Source organism: Pipra filicauda, unplaced genomic scaffold (assembly GCF_003945595.2).
Source record: "Pipra filicauda isolate LSUMZ 115617 unplaced genomic scaffold, ASM394559v2 scaffold226_size1812527_pilon, whole genome shotgun sequence".
NCBI lineage: Eukaryota > Metazoa > Chordata > Aves > Passeriformes > Pipridae > Pipra > Pipra filicauda.
Genome location: NW_024104339.1, coordinates 917,303 through 936,815, shown reverse-complemented (window position 1 = coordinate 936,815; position 19,513 = coordinate 917,303).

The following is a 19,513-nucleotide window of genomic DNA, read 5'->3' as shown; positions in this document are numbered from 1 at the left end:
CAGCCTGGCACCATCCTGGGCTGTGGCATTTTCCCTCTGGTCCCGCTCCATCAGGTCCCCCTCAGGGGATGGCAAACAACTCCCTAGGGTGTTTGTTCTCTGATGCCCCAGGGCAGTGCCTTGCACAGTCCCAATGTACTGTGTGGGGTATCGGTGCCCTCCTTGCTGGTGCTTCGTATTGTGAGAATATATAGGAAAAATCCACAAATCCTCATCAGCATCATCACAAGACTCTATCAGCGGTCCCACTGATGTCTCACAAAAGAACCTTTGCCAGTGTGTTGTGAAGTTGCAGCTCTAACACTGTAAATGTGAGTTCATAGACAGTATATAGACAGTATATACTGCAACATTTGTTGTCGTTTATTGTACTGTAAGAAATCCCATTTTGGTGCCCACTCTGGACTTTTCCCTGTGGGAAAATACTGTGTTCTACAAAAGCTCCTCGGGATGGGTGTCAAAAAGAGAGGCTGGGTCATTGGTATGTGGTGTAAGTAAACCCGCACAACCAGGGTGGTGGAAGAGTTAATGTGTGGATAAAGACAAGATTTGCCTTCTTGCAACAGGAATCAAAATGCCTGCGTTGGAAGGGCCCCATAAAAGATCATCCAGTCCAAATTCTGGCCCTTCATGGACACCCCAACAGCCCCACCTGTCCCTGAGAACGTTGTCCAAACACTCCTTGAGCTCTGTCAGTCTTGGCGCTGTGCCCACTGCCCTGGGAGCTTGGTCAGTGCCCAGCCACCCTCTGGGGGAAGAACCTTTTCCTTATATCCAGCCTAACCCTCCCCTGTCACAGCACCAAGCCATTCCCTGGGTCCTGTCACTGGTCACAGGGAGTAGAGATTGGAGCTGCCCCTCATGTGGAAGCTGCAGACCCTGATGAATCTCCCCTCAGTCTCCTCCAGGCTGAGCAGACCAAGTGACCTCAACTACTCCTCATACAGCCCCTATAGACCCTTCCCCATCTTCATAGCCCTCCTTCTGATAGCTTTATATCTTGTATTGTGGTGTGCCGAATCCACACCCAGGACTGGAGGTGAGGCCACGCCAGCACGCAGCAGAGCAGGAAAGAGCCACCCAGATTTATCTCATGTTGTCCAGAGCCTTTCTGGGGGGTTTAGTGCTCACAGACCTCCAGAAAGTCCGCCCTGAGCAGACACAGACCTGCAGCCCTGGGACCCAGCAGGTGTCACTCGCGGGCAGAGGATGCAGCCGCTGCAGCGATGGTCCCCATTTAGTGACCTCTAGAGGCTTCAAATCCTCCTTTACAGGTTCGTAATAGTGTCAGGGTTTGTTGTTGTTGATTGTGCCGAAGCTGAAGAGCAAAGTGATGCAGCAGCAACCGGGGAGCAGCCGTCCCCCGCAGCTCCTGGCAGGTCAGCCAGCCCCCCAGCTTTCCCAGACATGAAATATCCATCCCACAGAGGAATGTTAGAGCGGATCAGAGATGAAAACTAAATTAAAGACGCTGAGGGGAGCCCACAGGGCTCCTACATAAACTCTAATCTCTGCAGCTTTTACTGCTCTTAGGTCACAGAGTCTTATTCCACACGCCTCCCTCCTGCCACTGCAGGATTCTTGGATTAGAATCTGCGGGGTTGTGTTACCTGGTATTAAATCAGTTGAGGTGTGGCACCTGTGTTGTCTCAAGAGATATGGCACCGTGTCACACATATCACTCAGAGGCTGGTCTCCGTGTCCAGCTTCACCTGCTCTTTTACCAAAATTAATTTATTTACATTGAATAGTGCTCTCCCATAACATAAAAATAAAAGCAGAAGGAATAGATTACTACCTCATTTTTTTTTTAGTTCAATTAATAACAGAAAGTAAGAGTATGAAAGCATAGTCTGCCTCATCACCTGAAGAAAGCCTTCCAAATTTAGACTCTGTTAAATGGGTTAAAAATCCACTCATTAAATTATCTTTTATTTTATTAGTGAACTTTACCGGTAACTGTCATTTTATGGCTGAAGTGTCCCCTGATGAACTACTATGTGGCCTTTTTACAGTACTTACAGAAAATCATGCTCCAAACTATCTTCCCTCATTCTTGCAAGGCAACCTATTGTTTTAAATAGGATTACCCATGCAAGGCAGACTAATTCACCTACAGGAAGAAAGCCAGTGATGGGGGCCTCATTTTAAGGAGTTCTCTGCAAAGCAGAAAAGCTCAAACTGCCCGTAGCGATATCAGGGGAAATTTGGTTTGTTAGGGTAGGAATGGAAATCCTGAGTGAGGATCCATCTGCAATGCAATCAAAGACAGCAGTGCCCCAACCCTGGGCCTGGGCCGCCCGCTCTGGCAGCGTTAGAGGAACAGGGCTGTGTCTTTATGCCACCTTAACCTGACCCAAGCAGGAAGAGTGAAATGGTACAGATGTGCAGGAGGTTTTGCAGCACATTTCCTCCCTCTGACCTGTGCTGCTGGCCAAAATTCAGGGTCTGGTTGGTTGACCCAGGTGGGAGGAGGAGTGACAAAGGAAGGTGTTTCTGATGTGTCTCTGTTTGCTTGCAAGAATGCTCACAACCCTTCTTTCCTAAACACAGAAGAAATCAGGCATTGAGGGCCAGTTTCCTTGCTCAGAGCTCCAGACCTGCTCCTAGCATCAATGTGACCCCAAATCCTTGTATTCAGTCCAGGTTTTATATCACTGATTATTCAGGCTCTTTGAAGTTTCCGTTCCCTGCCTGTTTCAATGCTCCATCTTTCTGTCTCTTCCTCCACCTGAACTGTAGAGTCCATCCACATGTGACCTTCTTTCCTTTTAATATCCTACCCCAAACTGTCCTCCCAGAGCCTTCAGGTTCTTGAGTAATCTTATAATGTGGGTGGAAATAGACTTAATGTCTCCTTCAGCTACCCTAAATAAAGGAATGCAGTTAAACCTACTGATTTCAAGAAGGTTTAACCCAACCTCTAAAAATAAAAGCCTAATGGAGTGTTGCCCTGAGGTTTTCATCTCAGTGAAGACGTCTCTGGAAAATGCTGTGAAGTTCATAAGTAATGGCATAGAAATAATAGAAGTAGAAATAGAAACAAACTCAAAATACACAGAGTATTTTGCAAAAGACGTCAATGGATACGAAAGAGGTTTCCTTCCTCCACTAACAAGGGTAACACATAATATTGCAGCTTTCAGTCCAAAGATTCAGCTGTGGCCTGAAAGGTTAAGTAACACTCTTCATTTAAGTTGCTGAAAAGGAGAAGTAAAAAGCACAACTTCAAAAAACAACAAAGCAAACAGCCTGCCTCAGAGGCTGGGATCATTTTTCCTGTTCTGTGTGCTAACTTTTGAAAACTCAGGGTCTCACCTGGGTGGTCAGTGGTACTGTAGTAATGTGCAAACACACTGTCCATAGGTGTGTGAGGTGGCACAGAGTGGCCTTCAAGAAGGTCAAGAGACGAGGATTTACCTAAACAGGGGTCCTACCCCTATCGAAACTGATGACAAAGCACCCAGTGCTTTTAATAAAGGATCAAACCTTTGGTGTTTTGTGGACCAAATATGGTTCTGAAACATGTGGTTTGGCACAGGATGCCTCTTGGCTCCAAAACACTCACTTCAATCTGATGTCTTCCCACCAGCACAGGTTAAGGAGCTGCAGCCATCAAGGAGAGAGAAATCAAGAGCTACTGGCACTTCAAGAACACAAAAGAGAGATGCATGTTTTGTCAGCCAGTAATTTGGAGAAAAGGTATCGTCCCAGGTTGCTTGATCCAGTCAGTTATTTTTAATTGTATGAACAGTTTGGTGTGGTGAGAGCAGGGTGGCTGCCGAGGTCTCAACCTCATTCATCTAAAATTGTGCTTGCAGTGGAAACCAGACTCAGGCATTGAACAGGACAAGAAAAGGGTATGGAGCTTGGAATCTCTTCCGTGGCCAGAATTCCTCAGGAAAATGGTGAATTGCCTTGCAGAGATAATAATACCTAGGGATTGACATGGCAAAAGCAGTTGAGAGAATTAACCTGTGATTGCAAGCAGATTGCTTGCTCTGTGTTATTACAGAGCCATTTTCCTTTGTCAACCTCAAAACACTTTGCAGAGGAGATCACTTACCAATGATTAATAGTTTAGCATGTACATAGTTCTTTTCTCCTTCACAGCACTTGAGTGTTGATGCATCTTCATGCTCCTCTGATAAAATATGTAAGGTAATGTTATGATTATCTTTTCAAGTGGAGAAATTTGAGCCCCGGGTTTAGGACCGGGGAAGGGGGGGGATTCCTCCCTCCTCCTTTGGTCCCATCTTGCTTGTATCTGGTGTCAGTTACAAAAGAACCTTATTTTGTAGGTCTTTGATCAGCCTGCTGGTTAGCTAAATATATACCTGTGGGGAGATAATTACATGCTATCAGTAGTAAAGTGTACTAAAATAATGTACGTTAATTAAAACACTTGCAAAACCAAAGCAGAAATTTTCACAGAGATAAATCTGATGCAGCAACAGCTGCATCTGAGGCTGCTTCCCAGAGACAAACATGAAAATAAAGCCAGGGACCAGTAAAAACCAGTTTCCTCATTCCAAAAAAAGGAAAGACATGTACCCACAGGGAAGGGCACGGTGGTGTCAGTCCAGAAAGGCAGGGCTGAACACACCTTCCATCTGTGCAGGCAGATCTGCCTCCCTGAGCAGGGGGAAGGCTGGTGTGATGAATCCCATCTCATCCATGTGTCTGTTTGGCTAAGTGTGAGTGGCCCAGCAGGAGGGCTGTACAAACGGGCCTCATGTTATCAGGGGGAGAATTTGGAGACTAATTAAATAGTGTGACAGAGGCTTAAAAAAATCACCTTGTTACTATCTTTGAATCTACTGTCAGTTCCTCCAGTACAATCCTTGTACTTTTCCTCTCTTCCCACATTTACATCTGATGAAAATGCTCAGCACTTCCATAGCCTTGCATGGAAATTGTCTCTCTGACCTTCCCAGCTAAAGCAGTCAATGGCTGTTCTCCCTCTCCTACTTTGTGTTTTGGAAGAAGATCAGTTGCTGACCTGAGTCTTACTCAGACCAGAGGCACTGGTGGTTTTGGGATATTATTGTCTCCACAGCCCTGTGGCATCTGTTGATGATGTTTCCTGCAGATCTCAGACCACAAGCAGTCTCCAGTTCAACCCAGCACATCTCCCCACTGAGCACTGGAAGGGTTTGTATCCCAGGCCTTCTGTTTCTTCCTAACAGCTGCAGTCACTTCACCTGTGACAGGAAGGAGACACGAGACTGAAGCAAGTGCTCAGGAGCCAAGAAGCACAACTGCCCTGGAGAGGCCTCCAGTGTTTTACCAGTGGGTGAGATAAACATCTTCTTGGAAGACATACAGGAATCAGAAGGTTTGTGGGGCTGCAGAGGGAGAGCCACAGCTCAGCCCCAACCAGGCACTACATGCAGCCCAGGCCTTCCGGAGAGTTAGTCCATGCCTCTTTCTCCAGTCCATGGATGCAGTTACCATTGGGATTCATGGCTGTGTTGATTAGTTGGTGACTGAACTGGTGAGATTCCTGCTGTTCCATCTGTCCTCCCTTTTCCCAGTGCTCTGTGGTGCAGTGGATGCACAGGTGTCCCTTTGCATCATTCTCTCCTGGCACAGATCCCTGTGGTTTTGTTGTCACACTTCACTTACAAATAGCGATCCTTTGCACTCTCTCCCCAGTCTGCTCCAGATCAAATTCTAGCTCTTTCCAAGGTAATGAAAGTGGCATAACAGATCTGTATAATCAGGCTTGCCTAGTGGCCATGTTATCCTACACCTCCTAAAGCCAGGGTGAGAGGGAGATTCCTCTCTAAAGATCAGCTAAAAGTCGGGTGGGATTTCAGCCGTGCGACTCTGACATTCAGGCGGAGCACGTGGGCACCCCCTTCCCTCTCCTGCTCTGCAGCTGAGCTGGGAGGGATCGCAGGGGACCGGGACAGGGGAGCCAAGCTGCAGCAGGAAGCATTCAAATGTATTTCATTTCAGGGTGACCTTTAACAGGTGTGGATTTACTGATGGGGAGGGGAGAGGGAAGTAAGCAAGGGATTAAGGGGACTTTACCCTCCCTCTGCTTTAAGCACCAGCTTGCACAGCATTCCAGTACTGTGAGATGCAATTTGTGGCTGTGTGGCTTTATATTTTCTACCTCCTGGGTCCCGGGCAGGGTCATGGCTGTCCCTGGGCTTTAGCACTGCTGGGCATTCAGTGGAAGGTGTGTTGTCCTGCCAAGTGTCTCAGATATAAACCTGGGGAGCGGTTTGGGGGAGAAAAATCATCCTCTTCTCTTCAGTGTAAGAATTGGCATTTAACTTATAGTGGAATTGCACAGTTCAGGCAAACACAAGGTGTGTGATATATTCCCTGGGTGACTTTGCCTGGGGATCTTCTCTTCCTGATCCAGTGCTGCTGTGTGTTGTTGAAAAGCTGCTTTCCTCTAACCCAGCGCTTGCTGCAGTTCAGTGATGGATTAAAGCAACTCTTCATTTTCCTTATCCCTCTCTGAGGGGAATTGTAGAGTTTAATTAATGACATTTTGTAAAACATGATGAGATTCTTGGATGATAAATGCTACACAAATGTAGAGTATTTTTTAATGAGCTCTGTATGACGGCTGCAACTAAACGCTTGTTTAATCAAACTGATCAGTGCTGCAAAAAAAATCCTCGCCCTGCTGCTATCAAACAGAAATCAAGCACTCTGTCTTTCATGGGCTATTGGTTTTGAGGATCCCAAGGCATTTTTCAAAACTTTAGCAAAATAAAAAGGCAAGGAGTATATTGATATATCTATATTTTATATAACTTTCCCTTTATGTGTGCAGTTTAGATTATATAACAAACCCCTTGGCAACAGGGAAGGGAAAGATCAGTTAATGGTGTGGCAGGATGTCAGGGGTATGCGTCCCAGCTCTGGTTTTACCTGGCCATGTCAGACACCAGACTTCTGGCACTCTGTATTTTGTGTTTTACAAGTTTCCTACAGCTGTAGGTGTGTGTAATTAGCCTGGCTGCAGCTTCTCCGGGGCTCCCTCCTGAGCAAACGAGGTTAAAATGAACTCTGGGAATGTTGGTCTTTGTCACACTCTGCAAGGTAAACCTTCTCGGGGAAATAGACGTAGTTTCCATACTGGAAAGGTGTAAGGACAAGCATTTCTTTTGCTGGAATTCAGTGAGGAAGAGTAATTTCTTGAGCTAAAAGACCTGCCCTGGGCTACCTGGGGAGTAGAACTTCAGCTGTACACTTCCTCCAGAAAGCCGCTTCTCCTGCTTTTGGAATGCTGAAGTGTCAGATCACCAATAAACAAAGGAGAGATATGACTTGAAGCAACACTTAGAGCAAAGCCTGGAAGGAGCAGTCTACAGATTTCCATCCAGTGATGACACAGCCCAGTCCTACAGCCTTTGGGATCCAAGGATGCTCTCAGCAGAGGTTACTATGACTTCTGGCACTGGTGGTGTGGGACTGAAATGGTGGCAGCAGTCAGATCACCTCTGTACTTCATCTGCACTGCTGTTTCCTTAAAGCTGCTGCTTTGCAAAATTTGCCTTTTCTGGACCTTTTATAATCTCTGCTGCTTTTGGCCAGATGGATTTTTCCTTAAGGGGAGAAGAACAGGAGGAGAATGGCGTCTGTATAGATATTGGCTGTCTGTGCTGGGAAGGAAAATGAAGGCAAAAGAAATGAGCTGTTGAACCCATGGTGTTGTGAGAGGGATGAGTGAGACATTTTAGGGAATAACCAACCAATCAGCCAATCTCACAAGCAATTTGTCTTTCCTCATTATAAGGCAACACCATAGTGGGAGAAACGCAGAGCCATTCTTCAGAAGATTTATTGCCCTGTAGCATCTGCGCGAGAAAACTCCAAGTGCTGAGTAGAGCAGGAAATTGGAAGTAGATTGCACAACCTGCAATTCAACAAAGTTCTTGGATCTTCTGTGGAAAGAGAGTACTGGAGTTTCAAAGCTGGCTCTGTCCCGTCAGGCTTTCTCGGTCCTGGGAGAGGAACCAGTGTGGGTTTGATTAGAGCTGATAGAGGCTTTCTCATTTACTGGTCTAGCTAATAAGAGCATCCCAGAGTGCTGCTTTAACCAGAACGCAGGGAAATACTTCCCAGTGCTGTGATGGATCTAACTGTGCCTACGATTAGTGAATCAAATGCACTGCTGTGAACTACTGGAGTTTACAGGACCTCTGACAAGACAGGGGTGCCTGTGTTCCCTGCTGTGAACATAACTCTTTACAGCCCTCTGTATGTACAGCATTTTCTCAGAAACCAGCCTCAGGGACAATTATACATTAATAGCTACTTCTTTCAGAAGCAGCCAGCCCTGCTCCTGAGAAACAGCTATTTTCAGGCAGTCTTGTTCCTGAGGAACTGCTATTTTTAGTGGGTTCTATTTCTGAGGCAAAAAAAAGAAGAAGAAGCCATTTCTGTATCCCTCCACCATGGCCCAGACCCACTGGCTGTGGTTGACTTGCATTTTGCAATAAACATTTCCTCTTTACATCTCAGTAGCCTGAAGAAAGTGGTTCTCCAGCCATTAGAGAGAGCAGCAAACTGAGCTGGGGATAATTATGCAGGGAGGGCTTGTGGGAGGCAAAGCCGTGCTCACATACTATAGATTCCATTAGAAGGAGTAGGGAGATGTAATGAGGCTCTCCTGGGAGATGCAGGACTTTTAGATACCTAATTTGGAAGTCCGTTCTGGTATCCATTTTCAACATCCCAAGAGTAATGATTAATCCTGTACTCCAGGTTTCTCTGAATCAGTTTGTAGCTGTAGTAAATATGGGCTGAACACAGTAACGTCACTGGTGCTCTGGGTAAATGACTTGAGGCAAGAGAAGCTCAGGGTCTGTGGCCATTAACTCACTGTGCACAGTCATCTGGCAGCGATTGCGACTCAGGAATCTGCCACTGAGATAAAAGAGGCTCCGTCAGAGCTGAAGAATGTGGTGTTTTGCAATAGAAGTATCTAATATGCTGAAGGCCCCATAAACGCACCCCAGCAATGCTGTGTTCTCATTCCTGCAGCATCCCAACAGCATGGACCCGGAGCTCTTCCGTATGTTCTTGCGGCCATGGCCTTTCAAGGGGCATTTGGGAGATGTAACCACATGAAAATTCCAGTAATACCTTTTTGTTATTTGCAGATATAATGCAAATGCTGTGTCCTGACACAAGGGTGAAGTGACTCTCACCATGCTGATGCTGTCCTGAATTTCAGCAGTGCCCGTGCAAAGTTCATCTCAGGTGTGTTGTGATCTTTTCCCTGCAGCTGCTTCTGCCTCTGGTAACTGTGTGGGTGAAGATAGCAAATTTGGATTAATTTTGTTGCCCAGAGAGGTTGTGGATACCCCATCCCTGGAGGTGTTCAAGGCCAGTTTGGACAGGGCTTGGAGCAACCTGGCCAAGTGGAAGGTGTCCCTGCCCTTGGTGGTGAGTGGAACAAGATGGTCTTTAAGGTCTCAACCCAAACCATTCTGTGATTCTATGAACAGTGGCATCAGCAATGAATATACACTGGAACCATGGCTTGTATATATTAGTAGATCTTTTCTTGGCAGGGTGTTGCTATTCGGATTCAACAGAATCAGCAGCTTTAGTCTTTGAACAGGGTCATGGCAATACTGAAAAAAAGCCACCCATCCTTGCTCTGGCACTGTTTGCTCAGGGGCGGCTCTCTAAGACTCTGGTGCCCGTGTGTGTGTGTGTGTGTGTGTGTGTGTGTGTGTGTGTGTGTGTGGTCTGAAGGTCACTCTTTCTGGGGGAGAGGTTCTTCTTTCCTGTCTGAGTGAGAAGGGGAGGCTGTTAGCAGTTCAGCCTTGTAAGCAGTTTCCCTTCTCTCTTGTGCAGGCAATACTGATGAAGTTGGTCTGTAAGTGAAGATTATTTATCTTGTTTTTAACCCTCTGCAGGAGAAGAACTCGGTTGTGCTTGTCCTGCAAAATCAGACACTCCTCCCGCCCCTCTTTTTATAAAATATTCTTTGTATCCTCCCATCTCCAAGAAAAGTCATTATCTCTGGATAGTTTCTTGAAACCCAATTGCCTTTATATTCTGGTCATAAGCAGAGCATTGTTCAAAGTGGGAGTGAGTCGTGGCTGCTTTTATCACAACGAGAACCCATTATTGGCACTTTTCCCTTTTTACTGCTTCACTGGAGAAAGGCGGGCGAAAAATGGGACAGAAATCTAGGAAATGAAGGGTAATTTACAGTTCACAAAGGAGCAGTAAAAATTAATTAGCTGTCTGAAGATCCATTCCAACCTGGGCCTGGAGTTCGTGCCAGCTCTCTGCGTTGCATAAACTGGCTGTGCTGTGCTAGGCTGCTGAAATCAGGCTTGTGCTGTGAAATTGAGGCTCGTTGCTGAGGTAGAAGTCCTTTAGGGCATGCAAAATGTGTATACACACCTAATTTGGTGTGCCAAAAAGATATGATGCTGCATATAACTCAGGCCATTACATGCTCAACTGGCTACTTAAGGTGTTCACTATTAGTTGTCACAGTAACTGCTCATGTAAATTACTGATGCAGTTATTCACGTAATTTAACACTGAGCTCCTTTGAAAATCCAGGCCTAATTCCTCCTCTTTTTTCATAATGGTGTCTGCATGAATGAAACACACTTTACACACCATATCCATATGGTCCAGTTCCAAAAGGGGACAGAGCCCCAGAAGGATCAGGGAGGTGACAAGACACTGGCCCAGCTGGGCTCTGGGCCAGTTTGGTCATGCTGTGGGATGCAGGAACTGAGCAACTCCAGCATTTTGCCAATCATGTTGCCAGCCCTCCAGTCAAGCCTGAGATCCCCACCTGGAGAAAGAACTTCACAAATCAGAAATGTCCTAAATTGGATCCTTTTTTGGTGCATAATTTTCAAAACTGTAATTTCCATTTGAGAACTATTTGTCCTGATCCTGAGCGTCAGCTGAACTCATTTTTTTCCCTGTAGTTTAATTTAGGCAGCAGATGCCATCAGAATGTTAATGCCTTCTTAATTCTCACCTACATGCTTTTATTCTTATTAATTTTGTTATCTGGGGCTTTAATATTCTATTTTTTTCCAGCTTTGATCAGTTGAAATAATTTGATGGCAGCATTTCAACAGGGCTTGCACTGGGGAAGTGTGTAATGGTGCATCACCAATGTGTGTTGCTGTGTATCCTGCAGCGTGCTCAGCTGTTGTACTGCGAGAGCATGAATCATGTGATGGTTTTAGGTGATTATAGATGAGGCCTCACTTATCCCTGCTGTGAACAACTAGAGAGGGAACAAGCTTTAAGGGCAGTTTCCCTGGTTCGGGATTTCGCCCGGTGCAATGAAGGGTCGGCGATCCAGGAGTGTGATCCCAGCCTGTGGAAGTGGAACTGAGCTTGCACTCAGCGTGCTTGGACAGCTGCCCGGGCACAGCGGATGCTTTCAGTCAGCACCCTTAAACCACTGGTATGGGGAGGCGATGGAGGTGTCCCCACAGCACTCCCTGCTCCCAGCTCAGGGGCTCAGGGATGGCCCTTTGTGAACAAGAGCCAAGGGGAGTGGGGCAGAGATCATTCCCAGCTGGGATGAAGTGCTGGAGGATGCCCCCTCTCAGGACCAGAGGGCAGCAGGAGCTCTTTGCAGAGAGGCAGGGCTGGATGGGTTCATTGCTGCTCCCCAGGCGATGCCAGATCCAACTGCACAGGACTGTCTTTCTTACTTGGGTGCTGGGAGGCAGCAGGTTTGGCTGCTGAGACAGATTTAGTGAATGTCACCAAGGAAGGGATGTTCCAAGCTGTCTAGAAGTAACAAAAATAAAGTTAAGGATTGACAGAGAGAATGAACGGTTTTACTAATTTGATCAAAACACTTCTTAAAGAAAGAGGAAGAGAAATGCCCAAATCCCAGACAGTTTCCCTCCCTCCTGTCAGCAGACAGAGGCGAGGCCTCAACAAACTTTACTAGCTACTTTGGTACAACTTTAACTGGTAAAGAAGTTGTTTTTCCCAGCAAAGGGTGAGAATGACCTAAATTTACCTATCAGGAAGAGGTAGAGAGGAGAAAGGAACTATTTGACCCTTTACATTATGATAAAACTCTGTTCTTAATGCACCCACAGGTGGGTTTGGGGCAAGCAGCTGGAAGGTTTCTTTATCACAACTGAAAGGTACAAGATGAGGTTTTTCTAGAGAGACTGTTCCCGTCATGAGGGAAAAGACAGAAGAGAAGGAAAGGGATGCGGATGAATCAACATTTTCCTGTGTTTCTTCTCAAGCCCAGTTTCTACAGTGAATTCTCACATGTGCATACTTAGTGCTCCCAATTGGCTTTTTCTACCCTTAAACTCTCCAATGTGTCCTAACAAATCTGAGTCTGTGTGTTTGCAAATATACCTTTTCCTAATGCACTCCCAAACATGTCTGAGTCGAGTCCCACCCCAGATGTGCCCTGTATAGGCTGTTAGGAATAACTGGCTGGTCTGTGAGGGGCTATGCACCGGATCTGTGCTCCAAGCCAGGCAGATTCCAGCCAGCACTGTGTGCTGTGAAGTGCTGATGCTGTTTGTTGGAGCAGTGACTCCAGACCAGAGCTTGCTCATGTCCGGGCAGTCTGAAGGGTGACTGAAATGGTAACGAGCTCAAACTCGTGAAGGAAAATCTCTGCATTCAACAAAAGACTGCACAAGGCAGGGGCCTGGGTAGCAGCTGCATCCAGCAGTGTGGTGGAAAAAATCCAAGCAGGGTGCAACTGTGGCTTTCATTTGGGCAGATGGAGTCCAGCTGCTGATGGGATCAGGGATGGGACAGCATCCTCTGGAAAGCTGGGATTAAGATACACAAGCGGTGCATGCAAATTAGGCATGAGATTATGCACACGAGAAGCACCACAGTCTTCTGGTATTTTGGTTGGCTTCCAGGTTCGGATTTGGAGCCCTTTATTTCTGGTGCATGAAGGCAGCAGCTGATGTGCTGAGCCTCAAAAGATGCCTCTGCCCCCGACGTCCGGATTCCAGCACGGCCCAGTGCAATGGCAGCCACACACTCAGCACAGGCTGTTCCCCCCCTCCATAGCCCCTCCACAGGAAAGTGGATCCTTCTGCAAACCATTCCCAGCTTGGATAGAGATGCCAGAGGACAGAGTTCCAGAGGCCAGGTCCTTCCACAGGCTTTACCCTGTCCATCACCCATTAAGAGATGATAGCTTTCTGGCTGATGCGACCTGCTGCATGACACATCCGACACTGTGTGTAGGACTTGAAGAGGTCGATGAGAGCTTTCTGAATCATTCATTGCCCGCTGAAGTAGGTGAGTGACTGCTGTTGTCCTTATCCTTTTAGAGAAGGATGCTCAAGCACAAACAGGTTAAGAGATTTAGTGAAGGTCCCGAAGGAGGAAGCATCACAGCTCAGAAATAGTGCTTGGTCCCATGCTCAGACAATTATTCTTCACTTGTTTCTCTCTGAAAATCATGTACTAAGCTTTAGTGTTATTAGGGCTGGTCAGCTCATGCAGCATAAACACCATAATGTGAATTTAGTATTTTCCATTGGTTTTTTGGTAGTCCATGAATCAGTCCCAGTTCACCAGTTTCTGCCATGTCTCCATGATAAGCTTTCTCTCTTGGTCAGTGTTCTGTGTGCTTGGTTCATTCAGTTCACATGGGGTTTTTTTTTTGATCTTGTTCTGAGGAACAAGTCTCTTTTTAAAAACAAGGAAATCCTAAATCTTAGATTGCTGCTAACATTCCCTGGGGCTGCGTGGAAGGATTTGTTCTTTAGGCTTCCTGAATGGTTTCTTGGTTTTCAGGACCTCTCACCCCAGTCACGAACAATGTTGTTATTTGTGTCTTTATTACATCCAGACAGCGACTTGAGCACCAGTGGTGCAGGTGCTGGACAAACACTGAGGTGTTTGTCTTCAACTGGGTGGTCCTTGTCCTAAGGAACTTATGAGATCAGGGTTTGCAGTGTGCTGCAGGTCAGGTCTGTCTTCATCCTTCTGGCTCTAGTGCAATGGTGAGAGGCAAACAGAGGAAAGAACAGAGTGGAAAGAAAGTCTTCTGCCTGAGATGTCCATCTGAGGTAATCCCGGGATAGTGGGGAATTGAGGAATTCATATATACACTGGTAAATATGTATAAATGAGGGATTTGAAGAGACCTTCAGTCTGTTTGGGAACAACTGCAATTCCTGCTAAATAAGACAGCAATTCATGTGGCAACTAGGGTGGTCTTGATTTTTAACCAATAAAAGAACCAGACTCTTGATCCCTGGATTTTTCTGCAGTATCTGTTTCTTTCTTCTTCTTTTTCCTTTTCCCAGCCAAATGCTCAAACATACCCAGAAAAGCCTGTTCTTTTCCCAGCTGGCTGCATCTCAGTGGAGAGAATCTGTGGCCCTCTCCCGTTTCAGGCCCGTTTGACCTTGCCTTGTAACCAGATGTTTCACTGGAGAACGTACACTTGGGAGAGCCTGGGTTGCATTCAGCTGCTGGTGAACTCTCTGCCTCGGTCAAGCGGCTGTAAACAAAACCAGCCCAAGAAAAACAAAACCTTTTCTAAACTGGGTTGGCCAAGGACAGAACTGAATCCAGAGATGCAGATGGCCATTAGCGTGTTGATGAGGCTGCAGAGAGAAGCTCATCTGCCATTCCTGATCTTCAACCGTGGGTTTCACTTAGCTGAGGGACAACAGCAACAACTATTGTTCCCCTGGTTTCCAGGAGTTTGGAGATGCGTGACACACAGACCCCTTCCAGTGCTGCCCAAGGCATGTCAGGCTGTTTGCAGCTGTCCATGCATTTGAGTGAGTTCTTGGCCAAGAGCATTTAGAAACTGGTGGCTTGGTGGCATGAAAGTCTCAGAAGAAGGACTCACAAGAACACCACAGGAAAATGATGCATCAAGGACATCCTGTTTCTTTGAGAGGCATGTTGGGATTATTTCCCTGGGGTTTGTAGACAGGCTTTCTGCAGAAATGGTTGTATCTTCCACACTCGATTGGGAGAAGCTGTGAGCAATTTCATCTGAGGTTCAAACTACAGCAGGAGTTTGGATTGTCAGAACATTTTTCTTCAAATTTGGGAAGTGGCCAGCCCTCAGAGTTCCTATTTTGCACAAGGTGCAGTGGGGTGCTCATTAGCTTAGATGCGGTGAGAGCCTCACTTGCAAGATGGGCTCTATAACAGCATGGGGTCCCCTCATCCTGTAGTGAGAAGTTACAGGAGTTGGGGGCAGCTTGGTTTGGACCCGGGGTTCAGATCTGAGAGGGTTTTTTCCATTTGACTTGTGCTTGGCCAGGTTAGAGGACAGAGGCAAGATTTGCCCCAATATCTCTGAATGGAATCAGATCCTGAGCCAGAGCCATTCTCCAGTGAAAGGGTGTATTATGCTGAGTGGAGATCCCTGGGAGAGGGATTTCTTGGCACACTGATCACTGCTGTACGAGGGAGGATGGAGGCCTGTGACTGAGCACTGTACACACAGAATTGTGTTGATATCCACATCAGTGATTTCTCCTCCACAAGGGTCAGGCTTGCCTGTCCCTGAACATCTGCTACCACTCAGCAGACATCCACCACTGTGTTATTTATCCAATATTCAGTATTCCCTCAGAGGAAAATTTGCCATCTTCTGTGCCTATTTGTATACTACTCCACTTTCAACAGCCAAGTACCAGCTTGCTGTAGGAAATGTTGAGGTGACGTGGCTGCAGGCTGTGGCCGGTTTCTCCTCTGATCCATCTCTGGCCCCATAAATCATTTTTAATAACCAGAGTGCTCTTAATGCAGCAGTTCTAATGTGGGCTAGATCTGTTTAACCTAATCTGAGTATTAAAGCTGGTCACGGTGATATCTGAGCACCTGTGACTTCCTCAGACCAGCTAGAATTCAGGACTGAGAAGCCAATGGCTTTTCCTGTCCATGTTGTACTGGCACATCCCTCTTGGAGTGATTAATCCCTTCCAGGCATTAGGGTCAGTTACACCAAGGTAAGAAGTGATGAATGGGGCCATAGGGCAGATACTCCTTTCAGATTCCCAAATAAAAGAGTTTTCAGACTTTCCAGACCTTGGCTTCAGCATCTCAGGGAGACATTCTTCCTTTGCAAGAAGCTCTTGGGGTTGCATTGCTGAGCCAGCTGGGCACAAGGAGAGAGCTGAAGAGAGGAAGGGATCTGCTAACACTATTTTGCCCTCTGTGCTTAGAGCGACACTTTACTACGTTTTAAACATCCGCTTCATCATTCCTGCTGTCCGATATCCCACTATGGCCCCAGCAAGAGCTATTTTAATCCCTCATCATTCATCAGGAGCCCCTTCCTGTTCCCTTTCTATCTGCTCCTGCCTGGATGTATGTGCATCTCTCCGCTGCAAAATCCCCCGTGGTAGCTGTTGTTGGAAAGGTCACCCAGGGATATTCACAAACAGCAGGTGTAAAATTAACAACTGGTGTGATTCCAATCATCTGGCAGGAAGGAAAACATTGGACAATAGGTAGAGCCAGGGTAAAGTTTCCAGCTGAAGGCTCATTGCCTGATATAGGATGGCAGATTGGTGGGCTGGGAACTCTCCTAAGAATGTGAAACCGATATGGTATTAGCAGCCCCCCTGCCCCTCCAACACGATTGTTTTCAGCTTGCTCAAAAATATTTGGAAATGTTACTGAGCAGGACGTGTGGGTGAGAAGGCATCTTCCAGCCAATCAGCCGAGTACATTGCAGCCCTCCCCTTGAATTTCAAGCTTTTGTTTTCCCTGATGGAAGGGAAGGTGAATCCTCCACGATTAATTTAGGGATATTAAAGCATTTTGGATGAGTTCCTGCAGCACACTAACAAGTGGTGCTCTCAAGGATTGCGGAAATTGCGGAGAGATGGCAAGATAGATGGGTGGATATATGTGATCGATACGGATTCTGACACCTTATCATTTTTGTTAGTGGAACTGATTTTAGCTGTGGGAAACAATGGGAATTTCACTCGATAATGGCATCTGGGTGGTACAAATCTTCTGGGGGCGTGAATGGAATGGTAGATCCTGTTAGACCTTGACTAATGTCAGCAACCAGAACGGCGATTTGAGTCTAGGAGCACGGGAGTAAGATTTACTGTGGTGTGGATGTATCCAAGGAAAGTTGGCACCACTGAACGCAGTGAAGACAATGGAGAATGACAAAGGTTGTTGAGAAGTTTGGTTTAAACCACGGTGAGCTGAGTTGTTCTGCAAGTATTGAAGTGAGTGCCGTAGATGGTCCCAGCGTGGAGAAAGAGTTCGGCCAGAGGTTTTAATTAACACACAGCCCTTCCTCTGCTGGAGTTCAGTGCAGAATTCTGGTTTTTATGGACTAAAAATAAATGTATGGGGATTGCTGCACCTCATGAGTGCTACATCAGTGCCTACAGCTCTCCAGCTTCTTTAATCTCCTCTGCCCCTCTCCTTCCCCAGCCTCAAAGCTCTCAGTGTGACATAGCATCCTTTGGAAAAATATTACCACATCACAACCAGAACTTGTAGGCTCCTGCCCAGCTCACACAGCGTCCCATCCTCTGTGTGAAAGCTTTGATACAAACTCTGTCCGCCACCACAATAATTAGTCCTGAAACAGTTCTCTTGCAGGTCTCTGAGCCTATGTAGGGATCCCATTGCTCTCGCTTAGCAGGGATATCACACGGGGACTGTGCTGACAGAGGGCGCCGGGGCTGAGAGGGGGTCTGATAACGTGGCATACCCCTGACATACGTTGTCAGCAGCTCTGCCATCGCCAGCGAGAGCGAGGGGGAGGACTGGAATTCTCCCGTTCAATTGGGCGAATTTGATACCTTCTCGTTCTTGTGTCCTCGTGGCTCGGCCACTTGACATTTCTAAACATTCTCAAGCAAGTTCACTGGAAAACTATCCCATGTCAGGAGCTGGTGATGTCAAGGCTAATAACAGTCCTGGGGTCAAATCCTGCTGATCCTTCAGGCAAGGACCTCAAGATTTGGCTCCAAGTCAACAACAAGGTCTGTCACGTCAACGATGGCTTATTATGAATCCCAGCGCAAGCCTTTCCCAAACAAAGTGCTTTCGTTTGGTTTTCCATGCAGGAAAAGGTTAGCAGTTTCCAAAGGCGGGTTCTCCCTTCCCTGTGTGGAGCAGAGAGCAAAACTGGTGAGCTTGGAACGGGCAACAGCACTTTGCCTTAGAGCAGGAGACAGGGATAGTGATAAATCTTCATCTGGGAAATTCTTTTCTTCCCCTCTGGAACGGTACAAGCTGATTGTTTTCATCTCTAGAGATTCTGTTGTTTTTTGTGTTTTTTTTTTCCCTCTGTCCCTTTCCATCATGTGGATGTAACAATACCACTGGGCTGCCTTTGTTAAGGTCACAATGGACCTCAGAAAGTGGGAGCGAGCCATATTGGGAAAGGCATGGCTGGATGTCAGGGAAGGAGATAGCAGGGATCCTACTGGCTTACACTCGTGCTGCACTGAAAAAAAGGAATTGTACATTGACATTCCCTTTGCTATTACTTTATAATCCTGACACTGCGTTGAGAATGATGCCACTGGAATGGTGTCCAAAATGATAATTATAACCACTTCCTATTTTTAATTTCCTCTTAATAAGGGACACAGTGGTCATCATCCTAACAATGATTCTGCTCTGCCCTTCCAGATGTCAGAACGTTATAAATCATGGATTAACAAACACTGATGTCTCTCTACAGGCCGTTCTTCTGAACTGAAAACTCCTGTGCAACCCAGCCAAAACACACATCAGCAGGTACAGACCTGAGCACTACAGAAAATGCTGCACCTGCTTTGCTGCTGGCCTCATTTTACAAGGGAGTGTTTGAATTATGGAGAAATAAGGTGACTCGCTCCAAGTCCCTTGGTGAGTCAGTGGCAGAGAACAGATTCAGCTGTTCACATCTCCCCATTTTTCACTGTCAAATGTCCTTTTTTTTTTTTGCTATATTTTAGAAGGCATTTGACATGAGGTTCCTAAATATGTACGCTGACGTTCAGAATTGCTGAGTCCTCACTATTGGCCCTCCAGGCAGTACCTAAACAAGATATCCATGGGGAAAGCTGTCTTTTCTTGAATATTAGGAACCACTAATAGTTATTCTTCTTTACAGACTTTTCTATGTTTTTGCAGGTGGACTCAAGCTCTGCACACCCATCCTATGCACACATAATTAGCACAAGACAAGGACCACAGTAGATAGTCCTGCTCTTAACAACATGACTATTTCATACACTGTTTCCCTCTTAAAAACCTACTTGATGATGGGAAATGCTTTGACTGGGAGGGTTTGAACTACGGTTGTCAAAAGTCTTAGCTAAGGGAAAGTTGGATCATGTGGTTGGCTGTGTGACGCTGCTTCTGAACAGCTCTTGACTCCAGAGAGATTGGGTTTCTCATTTTGTGAAGCGCTCGTCTCCCGCTGGCTTCTAGGAAGTTTCTGTGGGATCTCTCTCCATTCAAGGTCAGATTTCACGTATCTCCTGAGATCCCAGAACCAGGGTTCTGCACTAGAGGAGCAGAAAGGAGAAGGCTATATGAG